Raw genomic sequence first — 16896 nt, 5'->3', positions numbered from 1 at the left:
AACAGTCTCCACCACTGGACAATCGCTGTCATGAGGGCAAAGGCTGAATCTGTGTTTTTTACAGTTGCAGTCTCTCTGCCCAGCAAGAAAATACACTCATGGCATTTGCTGAATAAATATGTGGATGCATGCAGGGATGGATGGGTGGGTGGGTGGATGAATGGGTGGTTGAAAGGCAGAATCATGTTGTCACCTAGAACGTTCTAGGAGATGGTCCTCTGGGCAAAAAATCAGAGGTCTCACAGGTGACACCAATAGCAAAGGTAAAGAAAAGATCCTTCACAAAGAGATTGTGATTAGATGTGAGACACCGGCAGAGATTCTCAAAATAACTGAGGGTAAACTCTAATGGGATCCTTTTCTGGTTCTCTAAGGGAGGAGAATGGGTCCATAAGAGAGGAAATGATTCAGAGACAGTAGTGTCTCTATGCACACACAATCTAACTTTTACCCATGATCAGGTGGAGTAAAAAGAAACTCAGGTTACTAAGTTAACAAGTCACCACCAAGCCACTTAGAGAGTGGAGAGTTTGGAACACATACTTAGCATTTGATTTTATCCAAATCACATTGTGAGGGGAGTCTTAGCCTGTCTATTCAGGTGTTTCCTGTTTGGCCAAGGGCAATTCTCAGAAAAGGGGATGGGAATGAGTGGTTATCAATCAACACTCAAAGCAGCTGGGAGATAGGTAACCTTGGGGATCTGTGCGAGGCACCAACAGCATCCTATACACAAGGGGAGAACAAGGTTTCTCAACTGTGGGGGTATTACCATTTCAGGCCAGAAAACTCTTTGTTGTACAGGAAATATTGTGCATTTTAGGATGTTTAGCAGCATCTCTGGTCTCTATCCACTAGATACCAATAGCACCACACCCCTTTCCCCAATTGCGAAAAATTAAAAATGTCTCCAAATATTGCCAAATGTCCCCTGGAGGTAAAAATCACCCCTGGTTGAGAACAACTGAACTAGCACAAGAAGCAAAGGTGAAGGTCAATTAAGTAGCTTTATCTTTTTGCACACAGAACAGTGTGTGACACAGAAGAGTCACTTATTACATGTTTTTGGACAATATTCTAACTTGCAAGGTGAAGAAAAGGAACTCTAAAAGAAAGAATTCACAGTTGACTCTCCAGTAAGAACTATCTCAACAATTCACTCTTTCCAAGTACAGAGGTATGCACCTATTAATTGTTTTGAATGCATAGATAAATGCTTCTAATTCAGTGTAATACATTTTTCCCTAAATATGATAGCGTTTTCTCAAGTCGCAGGACACCTGTCACCCTGGAATTTTCTGACAGTGACAGTTGTCATACTCTCTCATTCTTGAAACTGGGAAAGTAAAAGTAATCAATTGTCAAAAATAGGGCTCAGAGCAGAGGATCAGGCCAGACAGGACATGAGCTGAGTTAAGCAGAAAATTAGAGTATAGCAAATGAAGCTTAAAGCAAAGCATCAGTATGTGAGAAAGGGAGAGAGAGGGCACCAGCTGTATCAATCCAAGTGGAAACTGAGAACAGGAACTAAGGCATTTCTGCAATTAGTGGCTCAGCAGGGCAGGTGTCCAGTTGAGCTCCAGCGGCAAGTACCTGAATCAGCCACAAGGGCATCGAGTTCAGTGATGAGATGCCCCTCAGCCTGTCCACTTGATGGACATGTACAAATCCCTTCCTCAAGACTCAACTCAGTTTTATTCTTCACTATGAAAACTTCCTGCCCTGCTGTCCCCACAGGCAGAGATGAGGTTTCCCTCCACCCTTCTTCTATTGCACCCAGGGCATAGCTGTGTTAGAATATTTACCCACTGGTCTCTCACTGTTGGACTGTTTGTCATTCTCCCCAGGTAAATGGCGAGCTTCATATGACAGGGTTTTGGTTTTCTTTTATCTTCATGACTTAAGCATCAAGAACATTTATGCAATATTCATTCAATGAATCTTCACTGAGTACTTGCTATGAACTAGATACTGTCTGCGTCAATCCTAATGTTCTGTCCTATCATCCTATAATAAGAGGAGGACATACCACCCCACCCCATCCCCCAAAAAGGAAGTATTACATCTCATTGCCTTGACACATCACCCTGTTACCTTAAGTGTTTCCATGATTCTGTGATGGGCTCTGGTTGTCATTCTCCACCTCAGGAGGAGCTACACCATGATGAATTCAGTGTCTCATGAAACCAGTAGGCCCTGGGTACTCCCTGGAATTTAACTCAACCTATGGAGGGATAAGCACAGAGCTCAGAATTCTTGCTTCAGCTGATTAGCATTGTACATGTAATGTATGACTCTGTGATGAATGCCATCAGCAAAGTGGAATATTGTATTTGATATACCGTTCCTGGATTTCCTGATTTTTATGGCTAGTTTTTAAGAAATTAAGTAAATCGGAGCCACCATTTCTCATACAATTGTTAAGATTTTTCTGGTATTATTAAAATCTAATATGTTATTTCCATGATATTGGACAAAGAATTGATTCCACCTTATTGGAGGAGTCAAATGGATTCTGATGTTCCAATAACTGTTTTCCTTTATTCACATCACCAATGTTAGGGGCATGCAACATATTCCAAGAAAGAAACCATATTTAGAGTCTTCTTTTATTTGGAGGCATTAATTAGTTCTTTTAATAGCCTGGTTTCCCCTATCTAATATTATCCAGAAGCCTTGTGAAATATGTTGATATTTATAGTTGTAACACACCAGTACTTTCAATGACATGAACTCCCAGATGACATCATAGTAATATCATCTCAAAATAAGGGATGTTTTATAAACTTTTTATATTTCTATTACATGTAATATAATATATGTAATACATGTTTTTATATTATATGTGTATGTATGTATTTCTATTATTCCTTTAATATCTCTCCTACTTCGGGAGCTAGCATAGCAGAATCAGCACCTAAAATATTATTTTTAAGCACCCACAGTAGCTTGTCTGGAAACAATAACATTGTGAGTACTGTAAGCTGCATGCTCTGGGGAACACAAACAGAAAGCAGCTAGAGTCAGATATGCCACCATGGCCTAAGGTGAAAAAGATAATCTTCTACAGTATCATACACCTATATCAGCATACCTATAAAACCAATATGTTTCTAGATAAAACGCAAAACCCAAGGTATATTTTTTTTTCTGGGTTAAGATGCATCTAGCTTAACTTCACATTTTTACAAAAACCATCCACCCACATTGCAAAGCTGTACTCAAATATACAGACAGACAGACCAGAACATGCAAGAATCTTGAGGCATTAGGAAGAATAAGTATGAATGTGCCAAAAAATATTAGTTTGGCTACATAATCAAAAGAAAAAGTTAACTTCTGGAATTTAAGTGGCAAGGCATATATTTTAAAATATTGTAATTAAATTATTTCAAAGTCTAAAATCATAGGTCAGAGAGCTGTAAGAAAAATGCTCACTGGAGTTTGAGACATTACAACAATGCTCCATAACCAGAGCCTGTTATGAGTATCTTTGAGCTCAACAATTTCATACCAGGAATAGATCAAAGAAACTTAGCAGCCTTCTATGTATAATTAGAGCCTTCCTTTCTTTGATGACAGTTTGGTAGATGTGGGTGTGTACACATGTATGTTAAAGCACGCTTTTTTGGAAAAAACTTGGGGCAAAATCTCTTGCATAGGTCACGCTGAGTCCCAGTTCTTTGGGCCCAGTGAGTCCTCCCACATGCTAGAGCCCTAACAGTTACACTTCTGTTCCCTGGAAAATCAGTGTTCCTCTCTTCCAGCTGGAAACCCTCAAGCTGTCTTTGATTCTTCTCTCTTCTTCTTTCCCTATGCTCTGTCCCTTGCATGTAGTAATCATTCAATGGTCATTTCTTCAAAATACTTGCTATGGACACATTATTACTTCCAAACGTTCTAGCCTATCCTTTTTCTCCACATTTCTGCAGCCACCGTATTCATTCCATCCCATTCATACCATTGTAATGACGCCCTAGGCAGTACGTTTTCATTCACCCTACAGAGAGCTAGCTGCCAGATAATCTTCCTAAGATACTACTTTAATTATTGATCACTTTCAAATTCTCCAACAGCTACTGTGCGTTTAGTTTTCAAATCTTAATACAATTTTTTTTATTGACTCTCTAGCATGAGCGACTACAGCCTATGGACCAATGCTTTTCTTTATACCGCTAAATAGCCCGATTTCACCATGACTATCTACTACTAAGGTGTAGGCTTAGCCACAACTCTGAACTTTCTCTCACGTACTCCCTTGGCCTATCGGCTCTCCTTTTTTACTTCAATTATCCAAATTCGTCCTTCAATTTCCACCTCAAGCCCACCTCCTTCAATAAATCTTCCCATTTCCTACTTCAAATACGTTCTGTTTTTTTCTGAACAATTACAGTCTTTAGTTTACCTTGTAATATTCTTTATCTAAGTATTCATTATTCTTAATTCCCTTCTAATTTTTCCTTAATTTCCTTCTAAGTATTCTGGTCTGGTCTGTCCAATTTGATGGCCAAATCCTTAAAGGTAGGGACAAGATTTTAATCATCGTCTCTAAGCTCAAAATCATGAATAATAGGCATGCAAGAAATAGTTATTAATCTTATCAATGTTATATACTGATTTGGATGCATTAAGTCAGAAAACATCAGAGAAAATAATTGAAAGGTAAGTAAAAAAACTACTTTTTCTTCCAAGAAATTGTCAATAATAAGTATCATACGTAAGTTATGGAAAACAGCAGGTGCCTTAAGTTCAAATCAATATGAATTTGAAAACTCTAAGGAAATCCAGAAATTGCTAGAGTTCACTTTTCCTGTTCTTCCAATCTCCAATTTTTCTAGCAAGCTTTCTTAAGTTGTAAAACAAGGAAGGTGAGAAACATGAACATTCTTACAAGTAGTAAAAAAGAACAAAATTACATTTTACAAGAAAATCAACCAACAATTAGGAAAATTTGTTTCAAGTTAAGTTACTTTTAAAAATGTATTAGATTTAATTAATTAATTAGATTTAATATTAGGTTTAGTATTAAGTTAAAATGAATTTGTTCATTTAAAGTGAGATGGACACATTTTCTTGTATGTAACTTCTATTTTCATTAATGAGAAATTACCTCCTTCCTTTATCCATCCAAATCTCAGCTGCTTTGCCTTGCACATAGTAAGCACTCAAAAATTATTTCTTCAATTACTTGTTATGAACATATTCTTACTTCCAAATGTTCTAACCTTTCTTTTTTCTCTTTATTCCTGCAGCCACCCTAGTCATCAGACCCTAGCAACCTAGTTTAAAATATTATGAATAGTAATAACAAGCACTTGTTAATAAGCATATTAACCTGAAATGATCTCCTGGTGTTGTTTCATTTGCTTGGGACTTGAAGTTGCTAAAGTCATGGTAACAGGTATGGACAGAGCCATAGTCTGTGACTCAAAAGTATCAGCTCATTTATAGAAAGGTGACATTGTCCTACCTTACTGTGTAAAGCGAGTTCCCAGTTAATTCTAAGCCCTACATTTTACATTCATTTTGTAACTTCTTGTGCATACAGATGGATGTCTGTGATAACACATCTTGATAAAGCTAAATTGAATCAGAGTTCAAATTTTTCAATAGTAAATCTAATTTCACAATTTTAATTGTATGTAAGAAATTAAATAGTATATATTACATCTACACGTTTAAGTATTTCAGATTGGCTAATTCATTGAATAATTCAACCTCTGTATGGACCTTGGCTGCAAAGAATGAGATAGTATATGAATTTTTACTGAAAATCTTGGGATATCGGTATTATACTTAAAAAACTGCTTTTAAAGTAACATACAGATAGTAATCCTTACCATGAGGCTATGATGATATAACTTGTTCTATGAAAAACCGTTTTTTAAAAGATAATCAAAGAAAATGAAGGACAGAAATTACATAACATTTTAAGGTCACACACACAAAAACAGGTTTAAAGCTAGGAAGAGAAAAGAGATACAGTAAGCCCTTCTGGTACTCAAGTTTAGTGTGTGCCACATAAATGATATTCCTAGGATTTTTAAAGCCCAATAAATAACATTATTTTGAATATTTTTTACTGAAAAATTTTTATTCATACAGAAATATATTTATTGGGTATAGATATATGATCATTAACACTGGTTATGAAGCAATACCATGTTTCATTTTGTGCCCTCAATTACAAGTTACTCACTTTCCTAACACAGCAAAGACTTATTTGTAAATGTGTTAGAGGTAGTCCACGTAACATTTTATAATAGGTAAGAAAATGTATACATTTCTAGCAGCAGTGTTTAAAACCTAGCACATTGATAAAGCACATTGTATACGCTGTTTTCATTATAACAATTGCTATTAATGTGGAAGCCAATATCTTAAGAGAATGGAGGGGAAGAATGACAATTTGTAGCATGCTCAATATCTGTCTTAAGGAACCATGCTGAAGCGTGTTGAATTATTGTACAAATTCAGTTCAAGAGTGGGGCTTCAGTTCACCTTTGGAAAGATTTTCATGTAATTTTTAAGACAAATCTAAATAAACTTTTTAATTTTTAAATTTCTTTTCTTATAAATTCAACAAATGTGGCAACTAAAAAGAAAAAAATGTTAGCCATAAACCCACCAGTATAGCCCAATAATGATTTTCCTTTTTACATATTCCTCCAGTTCTTGTCTGTATATTTTACTTTTATATATTACAATCCTAGTATACATAATATTATAAACTTTCCAAGTCACTATCTCACATAATTATCATTTTGATACATACTAATATAATGAACCAATATATTACATTTTCATTTCTTTCCATTTCCTTTTAGACTCTTAGTTTTTCTTTGTGATTTTTTTTAAATCAGTAATATTACCATAAGCGCCTTTATTTATATAGAGTTCATTTCAACTTTGGATTAGTTCCTAGAATAAACTCTTGAAATTGCAATAACTATTTGAAAGGATAAATATATTGTCTCCTCACTGGAAACTAGCCAATATATTAACAACAAATTCCTTTCCAGCAAGTGTGGTAACAGTGTATATACCCTCCATAACTTAGCATTTCTATTTTTTATCTTTTCCTTTTTAATTTTAGTTGCTGTTGTTATGCTTGTTTTCCTGAGAATTTAAGGGGCAAAAATGGAGCTGGAGATCTTTGCAGTTAATTTCCTTCTGCAGTTTCCAAATACATTTAGCAGGATAACGTAGCTTGCTTTACTTTGAAATATCTTTGAGCCACAAACAATGGAGGCCCAATGTTGACAGACAAGATTGCGCAGTCTAGGAAAAGCCAGTCACTGCAGCTGTGCTACCTGGGTTCAAATCCCAGCTCAGTCACTTATCAGTTACCCACTCCCCAGAAAGCTACTGTGCTTGCGTCTTGGTGCCACCTTTGAAAAGAGACACTGAAAAACAGAACAAACAAAATAGCAAGGGGTCTGGGAAATGTGTCACATGGAATAGTTGAGTGAAGCAGCAACATTTAGTCTGCAGAAAAGATAACATGATGGGGGCGTGATTGCTGACCTCAAATACCTGAAGAGCTGTCATGTGGAAGAAGGAGTAGATAGAATCCATCTCATGCCAGAGAAGAGAATAGATGGAAATCACAAGGAGGCCGTTTCCAGCTTTATAGAAGGATAGACTCTAATAATGACAGCTTTTCAGTGATGAGCTTGACTTCCAAATGGAGTAGCAGGCTTTCTGTCATCGGAGGATTTGTAGCTGCAGCCAAGTGACCATCTGTCCTAGATGGCAAAAGTTAAATGCTGCAGTCTAGACAGGAAGGCAGGGGATGGGGAACTGGAATTTGGGAGACCTGCCAAAAGGTAAGAGGGCCAAGCCTCCGGGAAGTGATTTAGGAACACCACTTGAGATCCTAGGCAGGGCTTTGGCAGGAGCAAGGCTGGCATCATTCTACGTCAAGGATGGGAAACTTCTGAAAAATGGGGTCAGAGACTGATTAATAAATGAGAAAGGAAAGAAAAATATATTTTTGGAAAATTTTAAGGGGCCTACCAATTAAATCATTCTCAAGAACCGATTCATCTTAAATAATGATTCCTGAAAATAAATCTGTAATTGTTTCTCTTTGTAATGACTTTATAATTTTCTTTTGAAGCTATTAAAATAAAGGTTTGGTTTTTTTCTCTAGAAGTATATGTTCTATTAATCTCATATCAAAATTAGATAGTTTTTTTTAAAATTTAAATTTATCCCTTAGCTTACTCTGTTTTATGGAACTTAATCCATGTGAGAAGCAGCCAGGAGAGAGCGCTCTCTTTCAGAGAGGTTTTTGTTAAATCTCATGTCATATCTTGCAAGGAGACCATGGATGCTTCAATGGATGCCTATTAATAATAATCAAAAAACAGGATTGCTATAAGAAATCTACAAAAGTCATCCCATAAAATTTTTTTAAAATTTAAATCCCCATCAGATCAGGTGGGATTCATACCAGGGACACAGGGGTGGTTCAACATCCGCAAATCAATCAACGCGATACACCACATCAACAAACTGAGGAATAAAAACCACATGATCATCTCAATAGATGCAGAGAAGGCATTTGACAAGATCCAACAGCCATTTATGATAAAAACTCTGAACAAAATGGGCATAGAAGGAAACTACCTCAACATAATAAAGGTCATATATGACAAAGCCATAGCCAACATCATACTCAATGGGCAAAAACTGAACACCCCCCTGAAAACAGGAATGAGACAATGATGCCCTCTATCACCACTCTTATTTAACATAGTACTGGAGGTCCTGGCCAGAGCAATCAGGCAAGAAAAAGGAATAAAAGGAATCCAAATAGGGAGGGAAGAAGTGAAACTCTCACTGTTTGCAGACAACATGATCTTATATATAGAAAACCCCAAAGAATCCATTGGAAAACTGTTAGAAGTAATCAACAACTACAGCAAAGTTGCAGGGTATAAAATCAATTTGCATAAATCAGTAGCATTTCTATACTCCAGTAATGAACCAACAGAAAAAGAACTCAAGAACACAATACCATTCACAATGGCAACACAAAGAATAAAATACCTTGGGGTAAATTTAACTAAGGAAGTGAAGGACCTATATAATGAAAATTACAAGGCCTTTCTGAGAGAATTGGATGATGAGATAAGGAGATGGAAAGACATTCCATGTACATGGATTGGAAGAATAAACATAGTTAAAATGTCCATTCTACCTAAAGCAATCTACAGATTCAACGCCATCCCAATCAGAATCCCAATGACATTCTTTACAGAATTAGAAAAAACAATCCTAAAATTCATATGGGGCAACAAAAGACCCCGAATTTCTAAAGCAATCCTGAGAAAAAAGAACAAAACGGGAGGCATCACAATCCCTGACTTCAAAACATACTACAAAGCTACAGTAATCAAAACAGCATGGTACTGGTACAAAAACAGGTGCACAGATCAATGGAACAGAATTGAAAGCCCAGAAGTAAAACCACACATCTATGGACAGCTTATCTTTGACAAAGGAGCTGAGGGCATACAGTGGAGAAAAGAAAGTCTTTTCAACAAATGGTGCTGGGAAAACTGGAAAGCCATAAGTAAAAGAATGAAAATTGACCATTCCTTTTCACCATTCACCAAAATAAACTCAAAATGGATCAAGACCTAAAGGTGAGACCTGAAACCATAAGGCTTCTGGAAGAAAACGTAGGCAGTACACTCTTTGACATCAGTATTAAAAGGATCTTTTAGGACACCATGCCTTCTCAGAGAAGGGAAACAATAGAAAGAATAAACAAATGGGACTTCATCAGACTAAAGAGCTTCTTCAAGGCAAATGAAAACAGGATTGAAACAAAAAAACAACCCACTAATTGGGAAAAAATATTTGCAAGTCATATATCTGACAAAGGCTTAATATCCATAATATGTAAAGAACTCTCGCAACTCAACAACAAAACATCAAACAACCCAATCAAAAAATGGGCTGGAGACATGAACAGACATTTCTCCAAAGAAGATATACTGATGGCCAATAGGCACATGAAAAGATGCTCATCATCGCTGATCATCAGGGAAATGCAAATCAAAACTACACTAAGATATCACCTTACACCCATTAGAATGACAAAAATATCTAAAACTAATAGTAACAAATGTTGCAGAGGTTGTGGAGAAAAAGGAACCCTCATACACTGCTGGTGGGAATGCAAACTGGTGCAGCCACTATGGAAAACAGTATGGAGATTCCTCAAAAAATTAAAATAGAACTACCATATTATCCAGCCATCCCACTACTGGGTATTTATCCAAAGAGCTTGAAGTCAGCAATCCCAAAAGTCCTATGCACCCCAATGTTCATTGCAGCATTATTTACAATAGCCAAGACATGGAAGCAACCTAAGTGCCCATCAACAGACGAATGGATAAAGAAGATGTGGTACATACATACAATGGAATACTACTCAGCTGTAAAACAGAACAAAATCATTCCATTTGCAATAACATGGATGGACCTTGAGGGAATTATGTTAAGTGAAATAAGCCAGCGAGAGAAGGATAATCTGTGTATGACTCCACTCATATGAGGAATTTAAAATTATGGACTAAGAATAGTTTAGTGGATACCAGGGGAAAGGTGGGGTGGGGGGTGGGCACAAAGGGTGAAGTGGTGCACCTACAACATGACTGACAAACATTAATGTACAACTGAAATTTCACAAGATTTAAACCTATCATTAACTCAATTAAAAAAATAAATAAAAATAAATCCCCATCAGAGAAGAGCTTTTTCCCTTATTTGTTCTTTGTTTAGTTCTTCTGGCTTCTGCTAGGTTGTGATCTCTTGTTTGAACTGTGTTTAAATTCCACTTCATTCTGAGTTTTGTTTGAAAACTTACAGGTGGAAAATCCATGGATATTAATGCCCCAGGATTATTGGCTTAAAAAAAGATCTTAACATGACACAGCCAAATATTTGGGAAAACTAACTACTTTAAATGGTGCCAAGTCAAGGCTTTTATGTTGAACCTCAGGCCTCAGAGAGTTCTAATTGTTGGCTCAGCTCAGGCCTTTGCAGCCACACTGACCTGGCCTCACTCCGTTCCCTCCTCCATTTGCTACTTCCTCAACAAGAAGAATTTTCACAACCGTGTGGACTGAGCAGGTTCCCAAGTGTGTGCACCCAGTAATCCCCATTACCAGAGCCTGTCAGCAGATAAGTTATCAGGGACCACTTTCCCCTCTCTGCAGGGCGCAGGAACTCTCACTGAGCATGAAAAAAGCAAGTTTTGCCAAATGTTCTTAAAAGTAAAAAAATGGCATATTTCAGAATGTAAAGGAAAGAGCAAACTAGTAGTAGTCAGACTACTTGAATTCTAATTAATTTGATTTAATTTAATTTCATTTAAAAAATCACTGAACTCTGCTATGTCTCAGTTTTCTCAATTATAAAATGGTAATGTTGCTACCTAAGCTGTTACGATGAGCAGTAGTTGTATTTGGCTCCCTTGAATGTGAACTTCTTTCTTCTAGATGAGAAAATCCCACAGTGGTAAGGGAGCTACTCAACACCAGGAGGTCAGAAAGGCCAGACACATTCCCTGCGCCCTTGGCAGCTGAGGTGTGGGTCCGTGACTTGTGCTTGGATAATCCAGTCTTGCCTGGACCTTCGAATTTACAATGACAGCGAGAGGGAATGCATTCAGTCAGTGGCTGCAGTGATGCCCTGGGTCCAAGAGCAACAGCAGTGCTTTTGGGGAGGCTGATTCACACCCAGTGTTGGCTGTAGAGGGGGTGTCACCTGCAGGGTCCAGTGCCCAGCAGACCATTACCAACTAGAAACTTTGCTTCTAGTAGCCTAGGCTTTTTGGTTCATGTTCACATTTCTGAGCCTTATGTTACTGCCTCCCCAGAAATTATGGGAGTGACCCAATATCTTCTCATTTCCTTTTTGATTAATTCAGCTAAAGTCTACTTTAGCTACAACTGAGAAAACTGAATAATATACCTGGCTACCTCTCAAAGCTGTTGTGAAATCTAGCTGAGTTCTTTCAACTGAAATTGCTTGGGAAAGGATAAAATGAGGTCTAATTTCATGTAATGAGTACTTATTAAGGGCTTTATGGAGGTAAAGGATGAGCAAGATGCAGGCTGTGTGCTCAAGATGCTTTCAAAACACTGAAGGGCACAAGAACACGGATGCATACAATACAATATACCATACGAGTGATCACATAAGAGAATACGCAAGGACGTATTGTGCAGGGGCAGGAGGGTGGTGAAACAGAGTCAAAAGATGCATAACTTGTACTAAGTTGAGTAGGTGAACAAAGATTTCCTGGGGGAGGAAGTATTTGACATGATCCTTAAAAGTTGAATTGGACCCACAACATGACTAACAAAAATGTACAACTGAAATCTCACAAGGTTGTAATCTATCATAACATTAATAAAAAAAATAAAATAAAATAAAATAAATAAATAAAAAAAGTTGAATTGGAGCTTAAAATAAGATACAGACACTGGCCTTGCAGTCAGAGGCAGGAATCTCTCTTCCTTTCCAGATCCACTCCCAGGTCTTTACCTCCTTGGATCAATTTCCTCATCTATGAAATGAGGAAGTTATAGTAAATGGTCTATAAGGTTCTTACAGTTCTCAAATTTCTGATTGATTCCCATAGGAAGATACAGAGAACTTCACAGCTAGGAGAAGCACAGTGAAGTAATAAGTAAAAGTAAAAACATGGGAGATGAGAAAAGTTCCAGAAGCAAGACAGCAAGTTCAATGTCAAAACAATGTGTAGCTTAGCATGAAATATAAGGAAGAGAGCGTGTTTCATTCGATAGGCAATGGGAAGCCAGAAAAGATTTTAGGGAAATGCTATGATAAAGGATGGGCTTTTGTTTTATCGAGAGTAACGTAGAAAAGGGCAGATACAACAGTAATGATGATAGGATTTGAAGAAAGCTAAATGAAAAACATTGGTGAACTGAACTAGGATGATGACAGATAGGAGTGGAAAGAGAGTTGTGAAAGACATTGTGGAGACAGATTCCCTCCAATTTAATGATTGATTGTGGAGAGTAAGGGGAGTCATGGTCAAGATAACTTGTGGGATGAATGTCATCCTACAGGAAGTTTATAAACCTGTTTGGTGAGAAAGTTGAAAGAGCAGATAAAGATGATTCAGAAAGATTCAGAAAGAGAGGGATGTGTGCATAGTTTGAGGAGTATTGCTACGGAGGGAGATTGTTTTCTACAAAATAGGAAAAATTAAGCAAGATTTTAACCAAAGATAAAGCAACTAGACAGATTAGAAATGTAAGCAAGAGAGGAAAACTAATAGAACAATTAATAGATATAATTAATATATACTGTTATTATAATCATAATTGAACGTTTCAATTTTCACTAATAAGATATCAAGAAATAAGTCCAGAAAACAAGATAAGAAGAAACCAAGAGAAACCGTTTGCCATCTTTACTTAGTAAAAATTTGGAATATATCTCTATCTATCTAAATAGCATATAAAGTAAACATACCTATATATTTATAGATATAGAAAGATGTTTGAAAACAATGACCATTTTTCTTCATTTCCACTTTGCATATATATGTATATATACACATATAAATACAAAGAATTTTGTTATTTTATCTTTCCAGTAACTTCATAAGGATAGTCAAGGCAGTATTTTCACTTTCCCTGCCTCCTCTCCAATCACATTTTTAAAGATGGCGACAATGACTTGTCCCAGGTTCAAACAAGCAAGTGGGAAAAACAGCTTCCAAACAAGGTTTTCTGGCTCCTAGTCCTGTGTGCTTTCTTCTTCCCCATAGTAGATGCCCATCTGAGCATAGATTTGTCTGGAAAATCTGGGTGTTTGTGATGCTATGTGTATTACCTAATAATAGATCCATCTTGAAAATTCACCTATCCTCATAATGAAATTTAATTTAATTTTATATTCTAGAGTTTTATTTTAATTTTCTCGTTGGTTAAAAAATAGTTTTTTAATGATGTTGTATATAAGTTGCCCATGTCAATAAATGCAAAAATTGTTCCATATATTTTTTAATGGAACAGTTGATCTGTTGACAATGGATATGAGCTCTGGGTTCTAAGTTTTCTGACTGAGTAGCAGTGAAACATTTCTGTTTCCTTTTTGGAGAGGAAGATTCGCCTTAAGCTAACATCTGTTGCCAATCTTTTTTTTTTTTTTTTCCCCCTCCAAAGCCCCAGTGTATAGTTGTATATCCTAGTTGTAAGTCAATTCTACTTCTACGGGGGATGCCACCACTGCATGGCTCGATGAGCAGTGTGTATGTCCGTGACCAGGATCCAAACTGGTGAACCCCAGGGCGCCAAAGTGGAGCACACAAACTTAACCTCTTGGCTACTGGGCTGGCCTCGACACATTTCTTATTAACAGAGTCTGTCTTTTTGGCAAGAAAGAAAACTATGGCCTCTGACCACAGAACATGAGGAAGCAAAATGGCAGGTCATCCATAAATTTGGTCTGGCACCAAACACCGAAACCAAAGGGGTACCATAGGGGAATTTGTCATAAAGCCTGAGTCCCTTGGTTTACAGTTGAGGAGATCACAGTTGCAAAACAAAGAGAATTGCTGAAAATCACATAGTTAGTGGATGTTAGAGCCCAGGCTGGAGTCCAACTCTTAGTCAATCAGCCCAGAGCTATTTACCCCTTCAGCACTGCTCTGAAATCAGTCAAGTTTGGTGTTTATAGGCAAGCCACGGTTTTGGAGATATCGGAGAATAAAATTCTGTTGAGAACTATTAAAAATATTTGGCATAAAGCTTCAATCATTCATCTGTAAGTACCTCCAAGGTGCCTATGAGACAGTCTCCTCTACTGGAGTCATACGAGCCAGTAAAGGAACACAAGGAAAGTGAAATAAACTCCGTAATGACTCTGTAACACTCCAAATTTAACCAGGTGTCTCTTTAGTTCCTGTAAGACTTTAGAGTTCCAGACCTGCCATACAATTTCTGCCTGAATATCTTGCCTTTCATCTTAAATTCATCACATTACCTCCTTTATTTAAGGAAACAAGTTCTCTGGTGCTTAACCTTAGGTCAGAAATCATCTGACTTTTAACAACCAATGCTTTCAGCTTTAAGTTGATTTGAGGAGACATTTTGGTTGTTTTGCATATGCTAAACAAATTTAAGAATTTATTTTAAAGGACATTTTGCTCACAGTACAGACAGGAAGCGTTTAAAGGCTTAAGAAAGTAAGATCTGAAGAATTAAGCTCAGATTTTAAAAACTACAAATTTGCCAACTTATTTTATCTCTTATAATATTGAGAACATTGGCCATAAAATACTATTTCTTGCTAATTTAGGTATAAAAATCTTTTAACACTAAGGTATTTATCCTAAAGAGAGATCATCATCATCAATAAGATTTGCTTTCAGACGGGAATTTAATATTTCACTATTTTATCAACGGTCATCAATGCAAAATAACAATACGTGTTGCTTTTATGTGATTAAAGAAACCCAAACAACTAAGACATTTACCGAAAAAATAATAATAATTCCTAAGACTCATTCCATCACTTAAATCAAGGTAGGCTAAATTAAAAAGTCAAAAAAGATTATAGTTTATTGATCTCCTTAGGCTACCTAAAAATAAATGTGGACCTCCATTTTTCTCACCGTGAAACAAACATTGAACTCTGCCCTTCAGGCATCCTACCATACTTCAAATGCTGATCTTATCATTGCTTGCAAGTCAAACAGAGCTGGACTTTAAAAGGAAGAAAGGAAAACCCCAGAGCCACTTCGAAGCTTCAGGGCTCAGGCTGTTGCTCTGGTTCTGGTCTGAACACTCCCAGAGTCACAATGGCTGAATGGGGCCACTTTGCTTCCACCTGACATTTTGCCATCAAAACACATAACTAGAATTTGAAATATATAAAGAACCATACTCTAAAATTGATGTTCTATTTCACTTGACAGCTTCCTATTTGTTTTGTTCGTTAACAGGAAATAATAGAATTTTCCCCTTGCCACTGCAATTTGAATTCTGTGTGCAATAATAATCACAATAAATGATGAAATAATGATGCCAAAGCAAATTGGAAATTGGTTAAGAGTTGGATGGGGATTTTCTCATATGTTTAAAATATTAGCCATATCCTTTCTATGTTCCTGGATGTTCGTTGCGTACTAAATTGTGGAATGTATTCATCAGTTGTAAGAGGGAGTTAAAAGCTCCCCCAAAGTACAAAATATATAGAATAAGCTCAATTAATATTCAATTAATTAAGTGTTATTTGTTTGGATGAGTGGCTTCTTTAAATTAATCTCTCTCTCTGTCTCTCTCTCTCTGGCTTCTTTTTGAAAGATTTCAAAACGTTCCATCTCTTGACCCCCAGGGGCAGACACTGCCAAGTCGGCTTCCTGAAGCAGAATCTGACATCTCCCAGTAACACTTATGTACAGAGGTTGTGCTGTGGTCTGGAAAAGAGCTCTCAATGGGTCAGGCAGGGATCAAAATCCTGGACCGGAGGAGCTCAGGCTAAAGGCACAAAAGGGTTAAAAGGATAAATGCTTCTTACTGAAAGGCACCCACATATGCATCTTATAGCTTCAATTTACACTGAAAGTTAAAGGGGCATAAGAGTTTCTTACACTCCAGTCTTTCTCAAATCTAAAATATCTTTAATCAGGAAAAGAGCAGAATGACCATTACTCCAATTCCATATTCCAATTAATAATCTGATTGGTATTATTGCAGAGAAAAGAACATTATGCAAGACAGATCATTTTGATCCGTATAAGCAAGACTGCTCAAGAAGCTAACCTGAAAATGGTTGGGTTTTCACTGTGAGAGGTTGCTCTTTTTTTTTGGCGGGTTGGTGGGGGCAGTCAGA

At 36.9% G+C, this 16896-nt stretch overlaps 1 pseudogene; it reads right to left on the bottom strand.

Moving 5' to 3' along the window:
* Nucleotides 1–16896, bottom strand: part of LOC124240737 (thioredoxin-dependent peroxide reductase, mitochondrial-like) — an 80925-nt pseudogene that overhangs the window by 62880 nt on the left and 1149 nt on the right.

Source organism: Equus quagga, chromosome 6 (assembly GCF_021613505.1).
Source record: "Equus quagga isolate Etosha38 chromosome 6, UCLA_HA_Equagga_1.0, whole genome shotgun sequence".
Classification (NCBI taxonomy): Eukaryota; Metazoa; Chordata; class Mammalia; order Perissodactyla; family Equidae; genus Equus; species Equus quagga.
Note: the sequence above shows the minus strand (reverse complement) of the source record. Positions and strands in the feature narration are given on the sequence as shown.